The sequence below is a fragment of the Harpia harpyja genome, chromosome Z (genome assembly GCF_026419915.1).
Source record: "Harpia harpyja isolate bHarHar1 chromosome Z, bHarHar1 primary haplotype, whole genome shotgun sequence".
NCBI lineage: Eukaryota > Metazoa > Chordata > Aves > Accipitriformes > Accipitridae > Harpia > Harpia harpyja.
Window position 1 is genome coordinate 21,613,857 of NC_068969.1, and position 8,071 is coordinate 21,621,927.

The window sequence follows — 8,071 nt, forward strand, 5'->3', positions numbered from 1 at the left end:
ATATTGACTAGGAGCCAAAGGCTAAAGCTGTCTTCTTTTAAAAAAAATAAAATGTTCTGTCTGTTGGGAATTATTTTACCCTGAACTCCATGGTCAGCTGACATCCTTGACCCAACAGATGGAAAGGTCATTGTTAAAACATAAAGTAGCTACTATTTTAAAAAGTAAATATAAAAGACATTTAGCTCAGCAAAATATTATTTCTAAGCTTTGTACACTGAAAAGAAATCCAAGAATTTCTGAAAGCTTTTTGTAGTTGATAATGTAAACATCTTTCTTCTGATGCAAATAACAGGGATATTTTTAGCACAGATTATATGGCATGGTATTTCTGATGCTTACTTATTTTTTGTAAATACATTTTCTAAAGAAGAAAATTTACTGTCAGCAGGCTTTTGGGATGTTCCAGGTCATATTCAGCATCACATCCTCTTGGCTTTCTGGGGCTGGACACATGACACTTTCTGAGATGTGCAATTGCTTCTGCAGCCCCCAGAGACCCTCCGTGGGGTGGCTGTCATCTGAGCATCCTCTGGACAGCCCCTTTTAAAATCCTGCCACACAGCTGGAAGCCGTACAGCCTGCTATTTAGTTGAAGGCCATGGGGTAGCTGCTTAGCTCCTCCATCCAGTTCCAACAGCCAGCTAGCAAGCTTCATGCCAAGCACATGCCTTGACCACTCACCCAAATGTCATGCTTGGAGAGAGCTTTCTGCCAAGACCATTCCACATGTTTCTGGAGCGGTTCTTAGATAGACAAGACACAAACAGAACTTGACATGAGGCAATAAAGAAATATGTGAGTAAATGTGACAAGACAATGCTGTGGCTACCTCTAATAAACATGAGTGCAGCGGTTGTTATTTCAGGCAATGAATGGGAATCTGCTCAACGGTGAATGAGGAGGGAACGCACAAACTTGCACGCATGTCTGTTATCTCTGCCCACTACCTTCCTTATATTTACAATACAGCAGAGCATATCTTCAGGACCGCGAGATCATTACTGAAATGAGGATTACTCTGACCTTGCCCATTGGGAACATGTGCCAGAAGCTGCTGATTGGAGCTACAGCTCCTGAGGGTAAAGGGAAAGGATGCTTAGAAGTGAACTTTGTGCTTTGCAAATACCTGGACAGATGATAAGTTGGTGTGGCCTCTCATTTGTGCTGGGCCTGACCCTCCCAGCAATTTCGGTCTGTAACGGAGGCCCAGTAGAGCGCATGGAAATATCCCACCTTGGCAGGTTGGTAAGTACAAAACATCTGCTTTGCTATTGAGACTCTAATCTTCAGACTTTTTAATTTAATTAGTGCACTTTTAACCAGTCTATTTTGAGGGGAATATTGATCAGTTCTCTATCTCCAATATTGTTCTTATTTCTCTGAGAGATGTTAATGGAAAAGACAGTGCCTTCCTCTAAACATAGAGGGTTTATTTATTTGAATCGCTCTCCCCGGTTACTTAAGTTTGTGAAGAGGTATCAGCTGGAGACATATATTGAGTAGCAGGGGTATTTTTCCATGATTGAGTTTCTACTTGCACATTTCCCAAAGCAAATAAACCCAGACTGGAATTGAATTAAGGGGGTTCACACAGTGTTTGTACTGGTTAATTTAATAGGTATAAAATTCACCTAATTAGTTAATGCCATACAAATGTCAGTTTGAAACTTCTTTGTTATGTATACAACAAGCAATGTATCTCTGTTATGTGAGTTGTGATTTTCTGAATGTTATGAAAGATGATTACTTTTTAAGATGGGGAGCAAATTTGATTGTGCCCATGTTTTTTAAACAAAATCTTCTTTGCCCACAGTTTTTTCGGGAAGAAAACCTTTTGGATGACTTCATAGGTACCTATCAATGAAGACTTCCCAAATCACTTTAAAAATATTTAATATTTTTGTCTAATTTTACAGTTGGACTCTTCAGAGGCATCTGCAGAAATCAGGTTATCAGCTCCCACTGAACTTCAGTATGAGGAGGCTCTCTAAAGCCTACAGGAACCTCTGATTTCCAGTAGTATTGGGAAAATAATCAGACTACGTTAATTTTAGGATTAAGACGCAGGCATGGGAAACATTCATTTATTTACTGGATTCTGATAGTCTCATAGTGATTAAGTGTAATTTTCTTTATTTTCCTTATCTTCTTTGCAGTTCTGGCAGTTATCAAATGTACATATTGAGGAAAAAAAAACCCCAAACCCAAAAACAACAATGCAAAAAATTAATGCCCTGAGTATAACAGAGTGTGATGTGAAATACATAGAGAAAACTTGGTTGGGCTTTTGGTCCAGTGGAGTTCTTCAGTCCTATAGCTCTCCAGGTGGTAAGTGAAAATGATCTCTCTTTCTCTCCCTGTTGTTAATCAGAGATTCAATGCAGTATCTGGGTGGAATTCTCCTGTTGTACATTAACACACCAAGAGTGTACAAGAAATCTCAGTGAGTCATCAGCTTCATAAGTATTTCCCTCTGCAGCACTGCAAAGCCCCTGTATCTGAATTACTCTATATGTCAGTAAAAATGCAAAGCCATTTTCCATTTAAATATTTCAGTTAAGCAATTTGATAACACAGGCAAGAAGGACTGGTAAATCTCATCTACTATCATGAATATAACAGTGACAAATACTAGTAATACTTCAAAAGAAGGTCAGCACTCCAAACAAATTACATTGGAGCCTTCAGCTGAGGCGTTTGCTCTCCAAAGCATGAATACATGGTAGATACAAAATTTAAGGATATTATTAAGTTATTTAGCCTCAGAGTTTGACTTCATGATAGACAGTGGCACTGAACTCCACAGCTTGATTGCAGACCATAAATAGTGCATGTGTGCCATATCAAATGCATGACCTAATTTCATTTATATTGAGAATACATCTAGAATAGGAAATAGAGGAAACCGAAAACTTTTTTTTTTTCTTTTTCTTTTGTTTCTTTCCGAAGCTTTCTGGGGGAAGGGATGTATTTGAAACAAAACTTTTTTTGTGCATGTTTCTCAGCTTTGCTGGAAGTTTCAAAGACCAGCTCTCTGAGCCATGATGGTTTCTGTTTAAAAGGTAACAACCTCCAAATGGGATTATTTTCCTGGATAAGGCAAGAAAGATCTGTTTTCAAATGCTTGCTGTGAATCAAGCAGAAGAAAGACTTGAAACTATCAAGTGGAGGTGCAAGCTATACTTGCAGTTGACAGCATCATCAGGTTTGTAATATTGCAATGATAATGACAGTCAGGTAACTTCTGGTCCATTTTCTTACCAGTATTGATTAGCTGACTATGCAAACATGTTGCAAATGTGTGGCATGAAAAAGCCTTGCTAACGTTCATGAACTGCAAAGTGCTCAGGTCAGCGAGCATCACAAGTTGATGATTCCCAATACACACTTTAATGAAGTCTGACATATAACTTCAGTGTGACCTTGTTTTGTACAAGAGCAGTAATATCGTGAGTTACATCAATAAAACTTGAATAAGGTTTTTTTTCACAGAAAAGAGTCTCTGACACCTGCACCACTATAAATATTCATTGGAACAACATACCAAATGGTATTAAGGTTTATTTTTGGTAGGACTGGGGGCTGCATTTGGGTTTATGCCACAAGATACTAAACAATTTAGGATTTTATTAATGAATATGTACTAGAAAAAGTAGTTTAAATTGGAGCTACAAATGTAGATATGAGAGTGTTTCCACATGCGTTTGCTGGAGATATTTAAAGAAACTGGAAATGGACTGTGGTTCACTAGTGCTCAGCTCACCCACAGAGTTATGTAGTATATTGCAATGCACCAGTGCACTCTAAGCAGGTCTTGATGAGATGCTTTTATAGGGCCTGTGCTATATTTAAATACTCATTTTCCTTTGGAATATCCCAGGATATTATCTGAGATAAGAGAAGTATTTTGTCCTTTCTCAAGAAGAGTTCCCTGATCAGGGGACAGCAGTTCTTGTTGGTTCAAAGAAGTAATATCTGCATACTCAAAATATGGTAACAGAGCTTCTAAATACTTTTGCATTTGTTTTTTGTCAGTTACTATTTTATTTTCTTTTTCTCTGGAATGTAAAGATTAGGACCGATGTTTAATTAACTTTAGTTTTGGCTGCTTCATGGTGGCTGCAGGGATGTGAATACAAGTGCTGACTGAAAGACTGGATCTCTGTTCATTTGCTTGAATTTGATGCCTCTGTTGTGTTCCTGAGAACACTTGGGGCAGTGGATAGTCTGTTCCACAATGAACTGCTTATTTTGGGAAAGATGGAAATTATAGTGAAGTGACAAAAAATAAATCTGGAGCCAGTTCACTTTATATGGTTTTAATGTTCTACTCTTCAAAAAGAAAAAGCCTTTAAAACTGAAAAGGATACTCCTCAAATGTATCCACTGAAGAAACTCATTGCAAGGGAGGTGGAATTATAACACAGACCCCTCAAATGAAATCTGCTTTTTTCTTGGAGCATTTTGGACCAGGAAATCTATGATACCTGCATGCTCTTTGAGGGAATCAGCTCACCAGCTCTACCCAGTTTCCCCACCTCAGTCATAGAGGACTTCTCCCCCAGTCAATGAAGAATGAGTCTGGTGGAGGAATCTCCTCTGGAGAAATAGCCTCAGCTAAGCTGATAGGTTTAAGATAGGTCTTATTACAAACTGAAGATGTGTTGGGGCCAAAAATCTAAATCCAAGCTCTGTCTCTGTGCAAGGAATAACAAAATCTGCAGCTGTGTGGTAGAGTAATGAATGTTGCACTGAAGATGAAAATCACTTCACCTTTTGTTTCTTTCCTTAACATTATTCCATATGTATTGAAAACAGAATGTGAGTTGCTGGGAAAAGGCCATAAGATTCGTCTGAGTGTATGGATAGTATAGCAGTCTCAGAAATTTGACAATTCCCAATGCATTCTTTAATAAAACTTGGCCATGCAACTGTAATCTACCTGTCTTTGTTCAAGAGCAGTAATATTGTGGGTTATAGCTATAAGGTCTGAATCAGTCTTGTCACTGTAAAGATTGTCTTTTTTTGACACCTGTATGGCTTCAAAGACTCATTGAACATTCATATTGACTGGTATGGAGTTGTATTTCCTATTTGGCTAGTCAATAGATTCTCATGACAATCTTCTATCAGTTATGCACTTAACAATATCTGCATATCTAGATTATTAGAGCAATCAAATGTCCTGCCCAGAGTCTAGCATGCAAACACTGCCTCAGCCCTCTTCTGCATGACGGGTGGAGCAGCTGCTCCATGTTTGGGGAGATGAAACCAGCACATCCTAATTTCAGCAGCGAATGCACCCTAGCCAAATGTAGGCCAACCTCTGCTCTTCTGCTTATTAAACAACATTCATCATGGCACAGCTAATGTGGCACAGCTGCATGTGGTAAAGTTGGTATTTGTCTAAGCATGCAAAGATATATGCCTAAAATATTTTTTCAACATCGTTATTTTTAGCATATATCTATTGTTCAAACTTAATATACAGGCAGGCATTGTTATTTTTAGAGCCTTTTTAACACGCATTCTGGACACACTGAAAACAGTATTTTTAAAATACCTATGCATATTAAAAGAAATATGCAGCTGTGTTTCCTGAGCTCAGTAACAGCTACAATCTGGCTTTACCTTTCGTATTGCATCTTTACTATCTTAATGATGCAGTTTACATTCAGGCAAATTTTGATGTGAGCTTTGTGAATATGAATATTATTGGCAGAAGCCCTTTGTTTCACCTCCAGTAAGAAAGGGAGCAAAATATGTAAGAAATATGGCATTTACAGGTTAACAGAATCAGGATTTTGCTTTTGTGTTTGTTTGTTGTTGTTTTTTCCTAATGCTTCAGTCAGTGGCATTTTTGGCTCATCATGTGCTGATTTAGCTTTGCAAAAGGCTATGGAGTGCTTTTATGTTACTCAACAGCCTGTGTTGATGCTGGGAGGGGCACAGAGATGTTGGTATGGGTAGGTGTGGTAAGAATTATGTCATATTTTGTATTCAGGCAACCTGCCGTTGGAATTCTGACATCCTTGCTCATAGATGCACTGTGCTGGCCCCTTCGCTACGAGCCAGCTGAAAGGTGGTTCCCCGCGTCGCTCCCCTGACGCACTGGGGTTCAGGCAGGGCTGGAGCTGCAGTGCTGGGGGAGGCATTTTGCAGATCGTCCTTCTGCATCTGAACGGCCCTACAGAACCAGCGATAGGATGGCCTTTGCCCATGTGTTATAAAATCATTATAGAAATATGAAAGATGCCAGGCAAAGTGAATACGATTTCTAGATTTTTCCAAGCATATGCATTTGTTTAAAAGAGAACAGATTTTGTCTTAGTGTACTGGCATCATAGGTTTGTATTTTATTAATACACCACCCAAAAAACCAAAACTGATGTGGTAGAGCTGTAAGTGTGCAGTACAGGATGATGGATGGTTCGAGGAGAAGCTGGGCTGTCCCTCCTGCAGACAGTAGCTTCAAGTCTAAAGGATTAAGGATTTAAAGGACTCCAACCCCGATGATGTACTTATGTGACTATAGAATAGGACCTAATTTACTAATCAGACACAATGAAGAATAAAATGTCTAGAGAGAGAAAAAGAGGAAATTTAGCACTGAAAGAGGATAGAGAATAGAAGAGAAAATCAGTAAAAATATAGGAGATGCAATCTAAGTTCAAATAAAATATACGTGCTTGTCTTATTGTTAGTACTTCTCTTATTTCACATGCTTTGCTGATCTCATGTAGTCTTCACCATAAAAAGTTGCCCACAGTTGCAGTGATGCTTCTAGAAGGTGAGTATATGTATGTCAGGAGAAAAAATAACACTTGCATTGAAGGATGATTTAAGATTATTCTTCCACACTTCTGTGTGAGATTGGATCTATTGTAACCTTCCTAAACCTTTGTTACCTTTGTAATTTAAACTGACAGGTTAAATGCTAATGCAATTGATAGGGGTGAACAACTGGTCAAGGAACAACCTGATCTGACTGTATAATGCATCAGAGAATTGCAAAAATATGCAGGTCAGATGTAATTTTGACAGAAAATGGCTCGCTGCAAGGGTTTATGTTTCCCTGGATAGTCTTAAAAAGAGTTGGACTATAGTAAGTACCACACTGCTTGAAAAAAATATCGAGTTAAACTTAATGGAAAAAATCCAAGTTCTCAATATCCTCAGATTTCATTATCAGTTTTTATTGGAACTGGGATAATAAGATTATAGAATTAAAAGAAAAGTTATACCCATTTTCTTCAGCTCAGCAGTCCTAATGTGCAAAAAGAAAGCGACACTCATTTCTCACCATAAATACACAGTGAAAACTACTTGGAAAAAGAAGTGGTCTCTGACCATATACAGCCTGATTTGGTCCTTACCGAAGTAGAAATTCTGTTACTTGAACAGGCACTGGGTCATGGCAATTACCTGTACCAGTAGGTAAAAAGACATTATCTTGTGAATTAATTCTAAAGTTAATGGTTCTCCACTTGGCATAACATGTATGAGTGCTGAGTGAGATTGGGATGTGAATCAAGTGCCTGGAGCAGCTGCTCACAGAAGCAGCCTCTGTTTTCCAGGTGTAGTATTTATTTAGGTGAAACAGTAATAGCTGGGAAGATTGAAGGCACTTTGACCTAGACCATCTTATTTTCAGTTTAGCGAGCTACCTGAAAAGTAAGAGACCCACATTTAAATCACTCCTCTGACTGGTTGAGATGTGTCTGAAGCAGAGGGAAAGGGCTACCTACCCTGGAAGGGAAAGTTGGGCAACTTTCACCGTGTCCAATAATACTCTGTGAATACCACCTTTATTTCCTCATATTAATGTATGTGCTCAAAAAAAAGCAGTGTTTTCGAATATGGATTCATTTCCATTTTGAGGCATTATAACAAACTGTTTACTCCAGTCTAAGGATTACCTAGGAAAAACCCCTTCTACCAAAGACATCGGAGAAGTGTCGGTTCTCTGAAACCTCTCTGATCAAGAAGAGAGTTGGTGAATCCAAAATTTGTCAGCAGTGACATTATGCCAATGTATTTTTGGTACCATATTGCTTAAAAGTGTGCT